We start from the raw sequence: 14,041 nt of genomic DNA, 5'->3' as shown, positions 1-14,041 counted from the left end.
TGGCGACTCACCTCCCCAGATCCCCACAGCAGTCATTCCGCCAGCTTCATGTTTTAAAAAAGGCATACTAATTGGCGCCCGTGTGACCACTTGCTGGAGAGGTGGTTAAATCACAGGAGGCCATGAGATAGGAGGTCGTTCATGTTAATTGTATGGAGATTGGCTTCAATTTGTGACTACTGATTTCTCGCCAATGCTGCAGCTGGATCCTGATTTTGCCAATGGGGGCAGGCCAGTTAGATCACAATCCGATTGGCACCCGTTCTTGATTTTGGCTTGTCTCGCAATCTAATGGCTGTGTCGCTCTCTCTCTCAAGCGTGACCCAGCCTAAAATCGCACCCAATGTTTCAAGTCGAATATGCCCCTTCTTAGGAACTGCAAAAGTGACTGGAAAATTAATGTCATTCATGCCTTGAATGCTGTGTAATTTCTCATTGCCTTTTCTTGTCACCTCACTTATTATGGGTTTCATGCTGAGAACTAAGGTTTACCTACATACCAAAGTAAACAAAAGGCATTGTCTCTTTTGCTCTATGTCAAGGTTGGGGCATACATAGCAGCAGCACGTTTGTGCCGATGTGAGGAAGAAATAACTCATGTTCTGAGGAGTGGACAATAGACAATGTCAGAAAAAGAGATATCATAGGGTATGTTGCAGCTGTTGATTTATACATTTTATGAACCATTACTGAACCATTCATGTCACTCCCACTGAAAACATCACGAAAATTCCACTCGCAAAAGAACCATTACGACATCCCACCTTTTTCCATTTGATGTGAGGTGGCAAGAATAAATGGAAAATAGTCCAGCAGTAAAGGAATGTTGGACATTGCTTGTTGCCCAATGTGGATCAGGGATCTGACATATCACTAACTGATTTTCTTGCTCCCACTTTGTAGGTTGGCGCTGATCAGAATGTTTCCCTTCTTGGAATCTCTATCCTATATGATTTTGATTGGATTGTACATTATGCTGGGAATGATTCTGTGTCGCTTTCCCTACAGCTTCAATTCTGTGGCCTTTTGACAGTGATGAGGTGCAGCCCAAAGTATTCATTAGCTACCAGTGGGATGTGCAATCAAAGGTGAGCAATGGATAATAATCTGTACATCATTAATTTGTTTTATTAAAACATTGTGTATTCCATATGGAGCAACGTGTGATGATCAATAATGAAGTAAGTCGATGAATTTTAATTTATGGTGCTATTTATCTGTCAAATTAACTGTGATTGAAGCTTACTTTAATTGCTGCATAACAAATCCCTGAAATGGCTTTAAATTTGTGGTGCTGCATTATGAAATCATATTATGCAGAATCTAAACCTAGATGATACCTTAAAATTTTCGGATAGATTTTTTCTTGAATCAAATATTGCCTACCCATCAATGACACTTTACCTGAAAACTACGCTTGGGGCACAATTTTTGCGTCATAGAAAATCTTTGACTGTTGGGACTATTTTTAGGTCCTGACTTCATTTGCAACAGCAGCAGCACACTTTCAATATTTCTGGAAGGCAGATAAGTAAGGGCACACTTTGAGGATTGGCATCCAGTTAGGGATGGTGAACAATGTGAGGAGGCGACAGATCAATTCAGCGTGCCCATTGCAAGATGGTCAGGGTTTTTTGTCAACAGTGAGAGTGCTGCTGAGGGGAATGCAGCAGGAGTTGGCGGGATGGAGTGGAGATGTGATCAGCTTGAGGGGGTGCTTGCTATTGTATTATTCCCAGCCTGTCCATGAGGTATTCACACAATGGCCAACCTTTGTCAGTTTTTTAAAACTGTTAAAGGTTAAAGTGCCTTGTACTCTCAAGTTAGAAACGTAGAAAGTAGGCCATTCAAACCTGCTTCACCATTCAATATGATCACGGCTGCCCCTCGATCTCAATACCGTATTCCTGCTTTCTCCCCATACCCAATGATGCCATTAAATCTTTTAAAAATTTATCTCTTTCTTGAATACATTCGGTGACTTGGGGCGAAATTCTCTGCAGACCGTCGTAACGCCGATTTCCGGCGAGCAAAATTGGTGTAGATGACTCCGGCGTGGGGGCCTTCTTTTAGGCGGCGATTCTCCATTCCCGGAGGGGCCAGCAGCGGACTGACGCGATATGCGTCAGTTTCACCAGCTGCTGAAGTGGTGAGACCCGCCGTTTTGGGGGGGGGGGGGGGGGGGGAGGGGAGAGGAGGAGAGAGACAGACCGGCATTTTGGGGGGGGGAGGGGAGAGAGAGAGAGACAGCCCGGCGTTTGGAGGGGGGGGGGGGGGGGGGGGAGAGGAGGAGAGAGACAGACCGGCATTGGGGGGGGGAGGAGGAGGAGAGAGACAGACCGGCATTTTGGGGGGGGGGGGGGGGAGGAGGAGGAGTAGAGAGACAGACCGGCATTGGGGGGGGGGGAGAGAGAGAGACAGACCGGCATTTGGGGGGGGGGGGGGGGGAGGAGGAGGAGTAGAGAGACAGACCGGCATTGGGGGGGGGAGGAGGAGGAGAGAGACAGACCGGCATTTGGGGGGGGGGGGGGGGGAGGAGCAGAGAGACAGACCCGGCGTTGGGGGGTTTGCGGCGTTGAGTTGAGAGGAGAGGGGGGGGGGGGTTGCAGCGTTGAGTTGAGAGGGGGGGGGGGTTTGCGGCGTTGAGTTGAGGGAAGGGGGGTTTGCGGCGTTGAGTTGAGGGGGGGGTTGCGGTGTTGAGTTGAGAGAGGGGGGGCGGCGTTGGAGGGGGGTAGGGGTGGTGAAGGGGGTAGGGGTGGTGAGGGGAGGGGGTTGGGGTAGGGGCAGCGGCATGCAGAGGAGGGGGGCGACGGATGCCCGGGGCCAACGCACCGTCGCCCCCCCTCTGCACGCAGCTGCCCCTACCCAACCCCCTCCCCTCACCACCCCTACCCCCTTCACCACCCCTACCCCCCCCAACGCCGCACCCCCCCCACTAACGCCGCACCCCCCCCCCACTAACGGAGGAAGGAAGGGGGGGAGGAGGAAGGAAGTGGGGAGGAGGAAGGAGGGGGGGAGGAGGGAGGAAGGGGGGGAGGAGGAGAGAGGGGGGGTGTGGGTACCGGCCTTCAGAGGGGGGGGGGTGTGGGTACCGGCCTTCAGAGGGAGGGGGACGGGGTGTGGGTACCGGCGTTGAGGGGGGAGGGGGGACCAGTGCGTTGAGAGGGGGGGGGACCGCGTTGAGAGGGGGGCTTGCGGCGATGAGGGGGGGTTGCGGCGTTGAGGTGGGGGGTTGCGGCGTTGCGAGAGATGGGGGGGCGGCGTTGGAGGGGGGTAGGGGTGGTGGGAGGGGGGTGGTAGGGTGGTGGGGAGGGGGTAGGGACGTTGGAGGGAGGTAGGGGTGGTGAGGGGGGGGTGGTTGGGGTAGGGGGCAGCGGCGTGCAGAGGGGGGGGGCGACGGTGCGTTGGCCCCGGGCATCCGTCGCCCCCCCTCTCTGCACGCCGCTGCCCCCAAACCCCCCCATGCCGCAAACCCCCCCCCCGATTCCGCAACCCCCCCCGATGCCGCAACCCCCCCGATGCCGCAAGCCCCCCCCATGCCGCAACCCCCCACCGATGCCGCAACCCCCCCCATGTCCGCAACCCCCACCCCCCGATGCCGCAACCCCCCCCAAAACCGCAACCCCCCCGATGCCGCAACACACCCCCCGATGCCGCAACCCCCCCCCGATGCCGCCAACCCCCCCCGATGCCGCAACCCCCCCGATTGCCGCAACCCCCCCCGATGCCGCAACCCCCCCCGATGCCGCAACCCCCCCCGATGCCGCAACCCCCCCGATGCCGCAACCCCCCCCGATGCCGCAACCCCCCCCGATGCCGCAACCCACCCGATGCCGCAACCCCCCCCCGATGCCGCAACCCCCCCCGATGCCGCAAACCCCCCCCGATGCCGCAACCCCCCCCCCCGATGCCGCAACCTCCCCGATGCCGCAACCCCCCACCGATGCCGCAACCCCCCCCGATGCCGCAACCCCCCCGATGCCGCAACCCCCCCCCCGATGCCGCAACCCCCCCCCGATGCCGCAACCCCCCCCCCCGATGCCGCAACCCCCTCCCTCCGATGCCGCAACCCCCCCCCCCCCCCGACACTGAACGGCGTCAACCATCTTCAATGGTTGACGCCGTTTTAAAGCTACTGTGATTTTCGCCGACGTGACCCGTGGCCACGTCGGCAGGACTTCGGCCCATCCGGGCCGGAGATTTGTGGAAACAAAAATATTATGACATCCCGCCGGCGCCAGCTGTTTTCAGAGGCTGCCGGCGGGATTTGCACAGCGCCGGTTTTTGGCCGGTCAGAGAATTAAAAACCCTGCGGGGTCGGAGAATTTCACCCCTGGTCTCCACTGTCTTCTTTGTTAGAGAATTCCACAGGTTCATACCCTTTGAGTGAAAACATTTTTCCTCATTTCAGCCATAAATGGTCTACCTCAGGTTCTGTGACTGTGTCCCCGGTCCTAGATACCCCAACTTCGAAAAACATCCTCCCTACATCTAGTCTGTCCAACACTGTTAGAATTGTATACTTTTCAGTTGATCATCTCTCTGCCTTCTGAATTCCAGTGAATACAGGCCCAATCAAACAGATCCCTTTTGGAGAGATAAGGGCCGCGATTCTCCCAAAGGGAGACAAACAGCCGACGGCGGAGTGAAACCCGGAGTGTTTCACTCCAGCGTCGGAGGCCGCTCCTCACCCCTTATTCCCCCCCCCGGGGGGGGCTAGGAGCGGCGACGGGTGAATCTTGGGCGCCGGACCTTGAATCTTGCGTCAAAGCGGCGTGCCGGGAATGACGCAGCCGGCGGCGCCTAAATGACGCAGCCGTGCATGCGCAGGTCGGCCAGCACCAACCCGCGTATGCGCGGTTGCCGTCTTCCCCTCCGCTGCCCCGCAAGACATGGCGGCTTGATCTTGCGGGGCGGCGGAGGGAAAAGAGTGCGTCTTTTAGAGACGACGGCCCGACGATCGGTGGGCACAGATCGCGGGCCAGACATCTCCTGAGCACGCCCGTGGTGCTCGATCCTCCATCCGCCCCCCCACAGGCCCCAAACACAGAGGTCGCGCGCTGTTCATGCCGGCAGCGACCAGATGTGGTTGGCGCTGGCATGAACCTGCCGGGTTCAGCAGGCCGCTTGGTCCATCCGGGCCAGAGAATCGCCGGTCGCCGTGAGAAACGGCGAGCGGCGATTCTCCGAGCGGCCCGTCGAAAAACGCGACAAGCCATTTTGGGAGGGGTGGGAGAATCGCGGGGGGTGCCAGGGCGGCGTGTCGTGATTCGCCCGGCCCTCCCGTGATTCTCCCCCCCCCGGTGTGTGGTGCGGAGAATCGCGCCCAAGGTATAATTTTGTCTAGGTTCAGGGACATCTTTGGGAAAGTCAAGTGCCCTTTGGTATTATTAAAAGTATATATGAATGTGCATAAGATTGGGTAAATTAATTGGAATTGACAAGCTGCCAAAGCAAAAAAAATCTCCTGCCCTCAAATTTTGTTTTAAGTCAGCAATTAAAGCAAAATCATTCCTTGCTATTTTACTCTATTGACATCTGAGGGTTATCATTGTGGGATTGGTGCTGCATTACCAATTTCACAATTTATGATTATAAGAGTTGCTATCCATTCACAGTTTGATTGACAGTTCCAGTTGGTTATGAAGCCTTTGATGTGCAGCTATGGATGTGAATGCTTGCTCATCTAGAGGATTAAATATGCAAAGGAACTATTTATTTTTATAAGAAATAAAGGGCGGGATTCTCCAATTGTCGACGGCGAAATCATGTTTGGCGATTGGCTGGCGAATCTGTTTTTACACTGAAATTGTGGCCAGCGCCGTTTTGCGGATGCTTTGCGCCCTCAAAAATGGTGTAATCCCTGAGTACACAGCACGCCGTTGGTATGGCCTCAGGACATCACCTGAGGCCCTCCCTCGATGTTCCGCTCCCGATTGGCCGACTTACCGACCGCGACGTTCGTGTGTCCTCTCAGTTTTCGGAGACCTCATGAGATGGCTGCGGACTGTGTCCAGCACCACCACAGTTGGGGAGGAGCCGTTCCACTGGTAGGGAGGGCTTCGGCGGGGGCTGGGGGGATAGGTGGATGTTGGTCCAAGGTGACAAGGGGGGTTATCGGGGGCATTATCTGGCATGCCGAATCTGCACGCGGCTGGCGCCATGTTGTGCGGTGTGGCCGACGCAGGTCGCCACCGTGTGCATACACGGCCACGGACTCGGCCATTCTCCGGCCTTATCTGCAGGTTTACGTGCCGCGCTGCTAGCCCCTCACCGGCGGAGCATCGTTGCAGGGATGGTGCCGACTTTTTGGTCATAAGACCAGACACATCCTCCGGACATAGTCAAGAATCCAGCCCTATGTACTTCAAAGAATTAAATATAGTGAATGTTGTTTTATTAATGAGTGTTTTTTTAATAGTGAAATCATCAGAAGACTTTAAGAACTGAAAACATTATTTTATTCCATCTCCCCATGGAGTGGTGTGTAAGAGCATTGGTTGGCATGAGTTGGCACTATGTTGGCGCAGTTGCTATAAATGGACATGGGCTGGGTAGAAGAGCATAGTTGGAATGGATGGTATTAGGAACCATGGTGGTTGGGTAGAGGGACATAGTTTGCATAGTGGGCATGAGGCTCTATGGTGATTGGGTGAGGGCATGAGGTGGCATAGATTGCCATGGACCGGGGCATGGGGAGCGTATGCAGGTGTGAAGGGTGAAAGCTGGAGAGTTGGGTTTTATTTCATTCATTTTCGTACAAGCCCCGAGGACAGTTTTCACATAGCCTCCCTCCATATCCAGCAGCCCTGTAGCTGCCTCCACACTGTGTCTGGGATGGTGGGCCAGACTCCCATTAACACTTGCTTCCCTGGGACAAAATTAACATGTCCAGGGCTCTTTCATCCAAGTTGGGTTTGAGAAGCCAGGAATGTTCCCTTGTTTGCATTAATAACTCGGCAGCAAAGATCAAGGTTAGAGTTGACAGTAATGGGACAGACAATCATCTCATGAGTCAGAAGACTGCCAAGATAAAGGTTGTGTCCATTTTTGTTGAACACTTTTGCACATAGTTTTGTGCAACAGAGTTTGTGTGACAAGTTTCAAGTGCCAGAAAGCCACCTGAGAGCAGGTAAAAAGGGAAAACCAAGGAACACCTCCATTTCAAAGCCCATCATTTCAGAGGATTCCCCATTTCAGTTTCCTGAATGTTGCAAGTTCTCAATTTCAGACATCCCTCCCATATATTAACACCTGAGAAGTCTCTTTGGTATCTCTATGCAGTCGTGCAAGTGATGTCACCAAGCATTTCTCCCACATCTGCAGCAGTGGCTGGAATCCCAAGAATACCAGGAATCATAGACTGCACAAACATAGCAATCAAGGCACCTTCAGATCATCCAGCAATCTTTGCCAATCAGCTTGTATGAGAAAGTGTAAGAAAGGCCAAGAGGATCTTGAGCTTTACAAGTAGAAATATAAGCTTTGTTAAAAGGGGTTGAAAGTGCATCGATTCTGGGAAAGCACAAAGTAGAAAAACTTTACTGTTGCCTAGTGACAGTGATTCAGGGACACAGGCACAGAAAAGTTAGGAGTTGAGAGAGGGATATGTCAGTGTGTGTCAGAAAGACAAAACAGGGATTTTAAATTCTCGAAGAAGAAAAACTGCAAGGGTAGTGGGACAGTAGTTGACTGAATAATCAATTATGGGACTCAGTAAAGTGATGAGTTTAGCAGAGGTGCTACTGGAAGACTGAGTTTAAGGAGTGTAAAGGTCCAGACGAGCGACCGCATGGAAGCAATCACTGTTAAAAAAAACACAAGTTTATTTGCCCTACTATGCCATAACTCCTACTCTCCGAAGGGTCTCCTGTGGTCGGCCCACACTTGGACGGGGGTATTTATTGTCCCATGAGGCCTTGACTGAAGGGTGTAACTCCGCCCCTTAGCAAGGGAGATCATACTCAGGTGAGGCCACAGGGACTCTGATGTTGTAGATCCCATGGCCTCCCATCGGGTTTCAACAAGGAACTAGTTTGTTTGCTTAACAGTTGGAGAGACAATGAGTTCAGGGTACGGTTTTCAGGTATCTGGGGGAGAGATGCAAATTAAGTGAGAAGCATCAAGTGAATGCTCAGGAATGCACAATAAGAAAAGCTGTTCGCAGCTGTACCAATCCCAAGGAACAAGCCTTTTGTGTAAATCCAGTGGTAACCTTTTACTGGTTCATGTTTCTGTAAAAATATTGGGTAATGGAATAGGAGGAATTTGAATCCTCAAATTTTTTGCCTAATGTAATATTGTTTCCATTTCTTGTTTCAATAAATAGTTTATTCTTTATATTAAAAGTTCATCAGCAGACTCCTGCGAATTTGTTCAGTAACTTTCCTTCATAATTCCATAAAAAAGAGTTAGGATCTCTTAAGCCAGGTTTCACTCTGAGATTTGACTTGTCCAGTATTAACAGCAGCTGATAATGTTGACTTAAATTCTCAAATATGCATTACTTGATTTTTCTTTTCCATTTAAGCTTTAATTTAACCTAGTAATAATTGTTATTGGAGCATATGTAATTGAAATCTGCATAAACATTTGCTTATATATGTGCCTGGGCTAATGAGGTAAAGAGTTGGAGTGAGGATATTTATTCTTTGTATCAGCATTTGTGACGAGGATTTTTGGGGAGTATGTCTCTGAAAGCATTCACTATAGGCTGTAAAATAAAGAATCCATTATAAAATTTGGATGAGATGATTTTTCTGAAGGCTTAAATGAGGGTTAATGCAGCTGCTGTAATGTTCAGAAAATATATATTGGATGTGCCCTTCAAAACAAAATCTTGGAAGAAGGAGAAGCTCTGGTAATTCAAATGTGGCAAGGTAACATTGTTAGCACATTGATTAAAGTCACTTGACTCAGCCAATAATTCATCGCTGCTGCAATAAGTTGGTATTTGACTGTGATTGATGTGCACACCTGATGTACTGTGTTGATTTCTAACTCTAGCTTTCCAATGCAGGTAACTGAAATTAGAAATGTTGGCAGTTGCACATTTCTTAAAGAGCTACAACAGCCAGAGCAGCCCTCGGAGATGTGTTTGCAATCACACTAGTAAACAAGGCAAGCCACCTGAGAGCTGCTCATGCCCTTTAATGAGCTGATACTTCACACAGTTGAATGAAGGATTAGATGAGCTGAAGCTGGCTACAAATGTGTGGTGGTTGTGATGTCTCATTGGTAGATTTGGCAGGTTACCATAACAGAACCTGTAAATAATGTAATTACCTCACAAGAACTTCAAACAAGATTTGTTCAGCCGTAACCTACTTAGAATGGTCAGTCACAGGCATGTACTTATTAACTCAAACAGGAATCTATTAATCCCTGCCATGCTATTATGGGCAATGTAAGAAGTCTTACAACACCAGGTTAAAGTCCAACAGGTTTGTTTCAAACACGAGCTTTCGGAGCACGGCTCCTTCTTCAGGTGAATGGAAAGGCTTGTTCCAGAAATGTTTATATAGACACAGTCAGAGATGCCCCGGAATGCGAGCACCTGCAGGCAATCAAATCATCAAAGATGCAGAGAGAGAGGTAACTCCAGGTTAAAGAGGTGTGAATTGTCCCAAGCCAGTTCAGTCGGTAGGCCTCTGCAAGTCCAGGCTTGTTGGTGGGGGCCGAATGTAATGCGACATGAATCCCAGATCCCGGTTGAGTCCGCATTCATGCGTGCGGAACTTAGCTATAAGTTTTTGCTCAGCAATTTTGCGTTGTCGCGTCTCCTGAAGGCCTCCTTGTAGAATGCTGACCCGGAGATCAGAGGCTGAATGTCCTTGACTGCTGAAGTGTTCCCCAACTGGAAGGGAACAGTCCTGCCTGTTGATAGTCGCACGATGCCCGTTTATTCGTTGTCGCAGTGTCTGCATGGTCTCGCCAATGTACCACGCTTCGGGACATCCTTTCCTGCAGCGTATGAGGTAGACTACATTGGTCGAGTCGCACGAGTATGCGCCGCGTACCTGGTGGGTGGTGTTTCCACGTGTAATGGTGGTGTCCATGTCGATGATCTGGCATGTCTTGCAGAGATTACCCTGGCAGGGTTTTGTGGTGTTGTGGTTGCTGTTCTGAAGGCTGGGTAATTTGCTGCAAACAATGGTTTGTTTGAGGTTGCGCGGTTGTTTGAAGGCCAGTAGTGGGGGTGTGGGGATGACCTTGGCAAGATGTCCATCCTCGCTGATGATGTGTTGGAGGCTGCGAAGAAGATGTCGTAGTTTCTCCGCCCCAGGAAAGTACTGGACGACGAAGGGTACTCTGTCAGTGGTGTCCCGTGTTTGTCTTCTGAGGAGGTCGGTGCGGTTTTTTGCTGTGGCGCGGTGGAACTGTCGATCAATGAGTCGAGCGCCATATCCCGTTCGTACGGGATCCGCACTCGCACTCGCATCCGCACTCTCAAGACCAACCGCAACATCGTCATCAAACCAGCAGACAAAGGAGGGGCCACCGTCATACTGAACAGAACAGACTACTGCAAAGAAGTATACCGACAACTCGACAACCAGGAACACTACAGGCAGTTACCCGCAGATCCAACCAAGGAACACATCCGCCAACTCAGCAGACTGATCAAGACCTTAGATCCAGACCTTCAGAACACCCTACGTGCTCTCATCCCACGTAATCCCCGCATTGGAGATCTCTACTGCCTCCCGAAAATACACAAGGCCAACACACCAGGCCGTCCTATCGTTTCAGGCAATGGGACCCTGTGTGAGAACCTCTCTGGCCACATCGAGGGCATCTTGAAACCCATCGTACAAGGTACACCCAGCTTCTGTCGCGACACGACGGACTTCCTACAGAAACTCAGCACCCATGGACCAGTTGAACCAGGAACATTCCTCGTCACAATGGATGTCTCGGCACTCTACACCAGCATCCCCCATGACGACGGCATTGCTGCAACAGCCTCAGTCCTCAACACCGACAACTGCCAATCTCCAGACGCAATTCTGCAACTCATCCGTTTCATTCTAGACCACAACGTCTTCACCTTCGACAACAAATTCTTCATCCAGACGCACGGAACAGCCATGGGGACCAAATTTGCACCTCAATATGCCAACATCTTCATGCACAAGTTTGAACAGGACTTCCTCACCACACAGGACTTTCAACCGATGCTATACACCAGATACATCGATGACATTTTTTTCCTTTGGACCCACGGCGAGACATCACTGAAACGACTACACGATGACATCAATAAGTTCCATCCCACCATCAAACTCACCATGGACTATTCTCCAAATTCAGTTCCATTCTTGGACACACTCGTCTCCATCAAGGACGGTCACCTCAGCACCTCGCTTTACCGCAAGCCCACAGATAATCTCACGATGCTCCACTTCTCCAGCTTTCACCCGAAACACATTAAAGAAGCCATCCCCTATGGACAAGCCCTCCGTATACACAGGATCTGCTCAGACAAGGAGGAGCGCAACAGACACCTACAGATGCTGAAAGATGCCCTCGTACGAACGGGATATGGCGCTCGACTCATTGATCGACAGTTCCACCGCGCCACAGCAAAAAACCGCACCGACCTCCTCAGAAGACAAACACGGGACACCACTGACAGAGTACCCTTCGTCGTCCAGTACTTTCCTGGGGCGGAGAAACTACGACATCTTCTTCGCAGCCTCCAACACATCATCAGCGAGGATGGACATCTTGCCAAGGTCATCCCCACACCCCCACTACTGGCCTTCAAACAACCGCGCAACCTCAAACAAACCATTGTTTGCAGCAAATTACCCAGCCTTCAGAACAGCAACCACAACACCACAAAACCCTGCCAGGGTAATCTCTGCAAGACATGCCAGATCATCGACATGGACACCACCATTACACGTGGAAACACCACCCACCAGGTACGCGGCGCATACTCGTGCGACTCGACCAATGTAGTCTACCTCATACGCTGCAGGAAAGGATGTCCCGAAGCGTGGTACATTGGCGAGACCATGCAGACACTGCGACAACGAATAAACGGGCATCGTGCGACTATCAACAGGCAGGACTGTTCCCTTCCAGTTGGGGAACACTTCAGCAGTCAAGGACATTCAGCCTCTGATCTCCGGGTCAGCATTCTACAAGGAGGCCTTCAGGAGACGCGACAACGCAAAATTGCTGAGCAAAAACTTATAGCTAAGTTCCGCACGCATGAATGCGGACTCAACCGGGATCTGGGATTCATGTCGCATTACATTCGGCCCCCACCAACAAGCCTGGACTTGCAGAGGCCTACCGACTGAACTGGCTTGGGACAATTCACACCTCTTTAACCTGGAGTTACCTCTCTCTCTGCATCTTTGATGATTTGATTGCCTGCAGGTGCTCGCATTCCGGGGCATCTCTGACTGTGTCTATATAGTAAGAAGTCTTACAACACCAGGTTAAAGTCCAACAGGTTTGTTTCAAATGTCTTTGTGTCTATATAAACATTTCTGGAACAAGCCTTTCCATTCACCTGAAGAAGGAGCCGTGCTCCGAAAGCTCGTGTTTGAAACAAACCTGTTGGACTTTAACCTGGTGTTGTAAGACTTCTTACTGTGCTCACCCCAGTCCAACGCCGGCATCTCCACATCATTATGGGCAATGAGTAGGGAAATCACTGACACCCTGGTCTACACTTCTGTAAGTGTCAGTCGATAGTACTTCTAGTGATTCTTGTTGCTCTAGCTTCCTCTGTTATACTTTCACCTTTTCAGTGACAAACCTACTTTTTATCAGTGGCTGTTTGGCCTATTTTCCCATATTTAATTTTTTTCATCAATAAGACCACTCCAAGTTTTCTGCACATAAAATGAATCAATGGTGTTATTTTGAGCAAGGTTTGGTGATAATTCTTTGGGTACCAATTGAAGCAGCTGTCAAATCCTTTTCATATGCAAATTCAGGATTTAATGCTTCAACTCCCTTATGTAACCCATGTTATCACTGACCACATTCAGTAATACCAAGCCTTGTAACAAGCTACATTTTTTTCCACATTTACTTACTGTTCCTACTGACCGTGAATTTAGTGAAATCTTTTTGTCATTTATGCTTTATTTTTGGTTTTTACCCCACCTCTGATCACCCTGACACAAATTCTCAGTTAAAAGCGCATTGCATAATACTTAGGACAATTTTGTCAGATTTTGCAACTCCAATGACCATGACATTTGGCCCTTTATTTAGCACCTTTTCCAGCCCCGAACCTTAGGTTTGAATATTGCCTATTTGCGAAGTAGCTAATGGATATCTCTAAATACAAGTTTTTGAGTCAGATTGAACTAAGATGATTTCACACACAAGAACAAGTTCTGGACCCAAGATGGTAGAAACCACATTGCCTGTCCTTGACTGATTAGAGAGAAGAATTTTAGCTGTCGGAGAATTGTTGAAGCATTCATTAAATCTACTTTTAAGACCTTTTGTTGAAATTACTTTTAATTTGTAAATCTGGAGTTATTTTTCATGTGAAGATTTTGCTTTCACTCTTCAGTGTCTCAAAGACATTTCAAGGCAAGCAGGAAAAGTCTTTCGATTTAATTTTTGTGTGAATATAACAAAATGAGTTCTGAAACAGTGCTTGTATATTCATTCATAGACCTTGGGCGCGATTCTCCGCTCCCCACGCCGCGTGGGAGAATCGCGGGAGGGCCCGCGTTTTTAACGGCGACCGGCGATTCCCCAACCCGGATGGGCCGAGCGGCCTGCCGTTCGCGACCATTTCACGACGGCGGCAACCACACCTGGTCGCTGCCATCATGAAACGGGTGTGGAGATGCCCGTTTGGGGCTTGTAGGGGGCCTGGTGGGGAATGAGCACCACAACTGTGCTCGGGAGGGGACAGGTCCGCGATCGGTGCCCACCGATCGTCGGGCCGACCAACCTGCACATGCGCGGCTGACGTCATTAGGTGCGCCTGCCACGTTATTCTCAGCACGACACCCCCGTGGCCGAAAGTTACGGAGCGCCGCTCCTAGCCCCGCCA

At 50.5% G+C, this 14,041-nt stretch overlaps 1 long non-coding RNA gene across 1 annotated transcript in view; it reads left to right on the top strand.

Moving 5' to 3' along the window:
* Window positions 1-539: 539 nt before the first annotated feature.
* LOC119972936 overlaps window positions 540-14,041 on the top strand; it is a 62,604-nt gene continuing 49,102 nt past the window's right edge. Inside the window, exons 1-2 of the long non-coding RNA XR_005462183.1 lie at window positions 540-648; window positions 1,009-1,088. This is a non-coding gene — a long non-coding RNA (uncharacterized LOC119972936). The remainder of the gene's footprint in view (window positions 649-1,008; window positions 1,089-14,041) is intronic.

Source organism: Scyliorhinus canicula, chromosome 10, assembly GCF_902713615.1.
Source record: "Scyliorhinus canicula chromosome 10, sScyCan1.1, whole genome shotgun sequence".
Taxonomy (NCBI): Eukaryota; Metazoa; Chordata; class Chondrichthyes; order Carcharhiniformes; family Scyliorhinidae; genus Scyliorhinus; species Scyliorhinus canicula.
The sequence above is the reverse complement of the archived record's forward strand: the minus strand, read 5'-3'. Positions and strand labels throughout refer to the sequence as shown.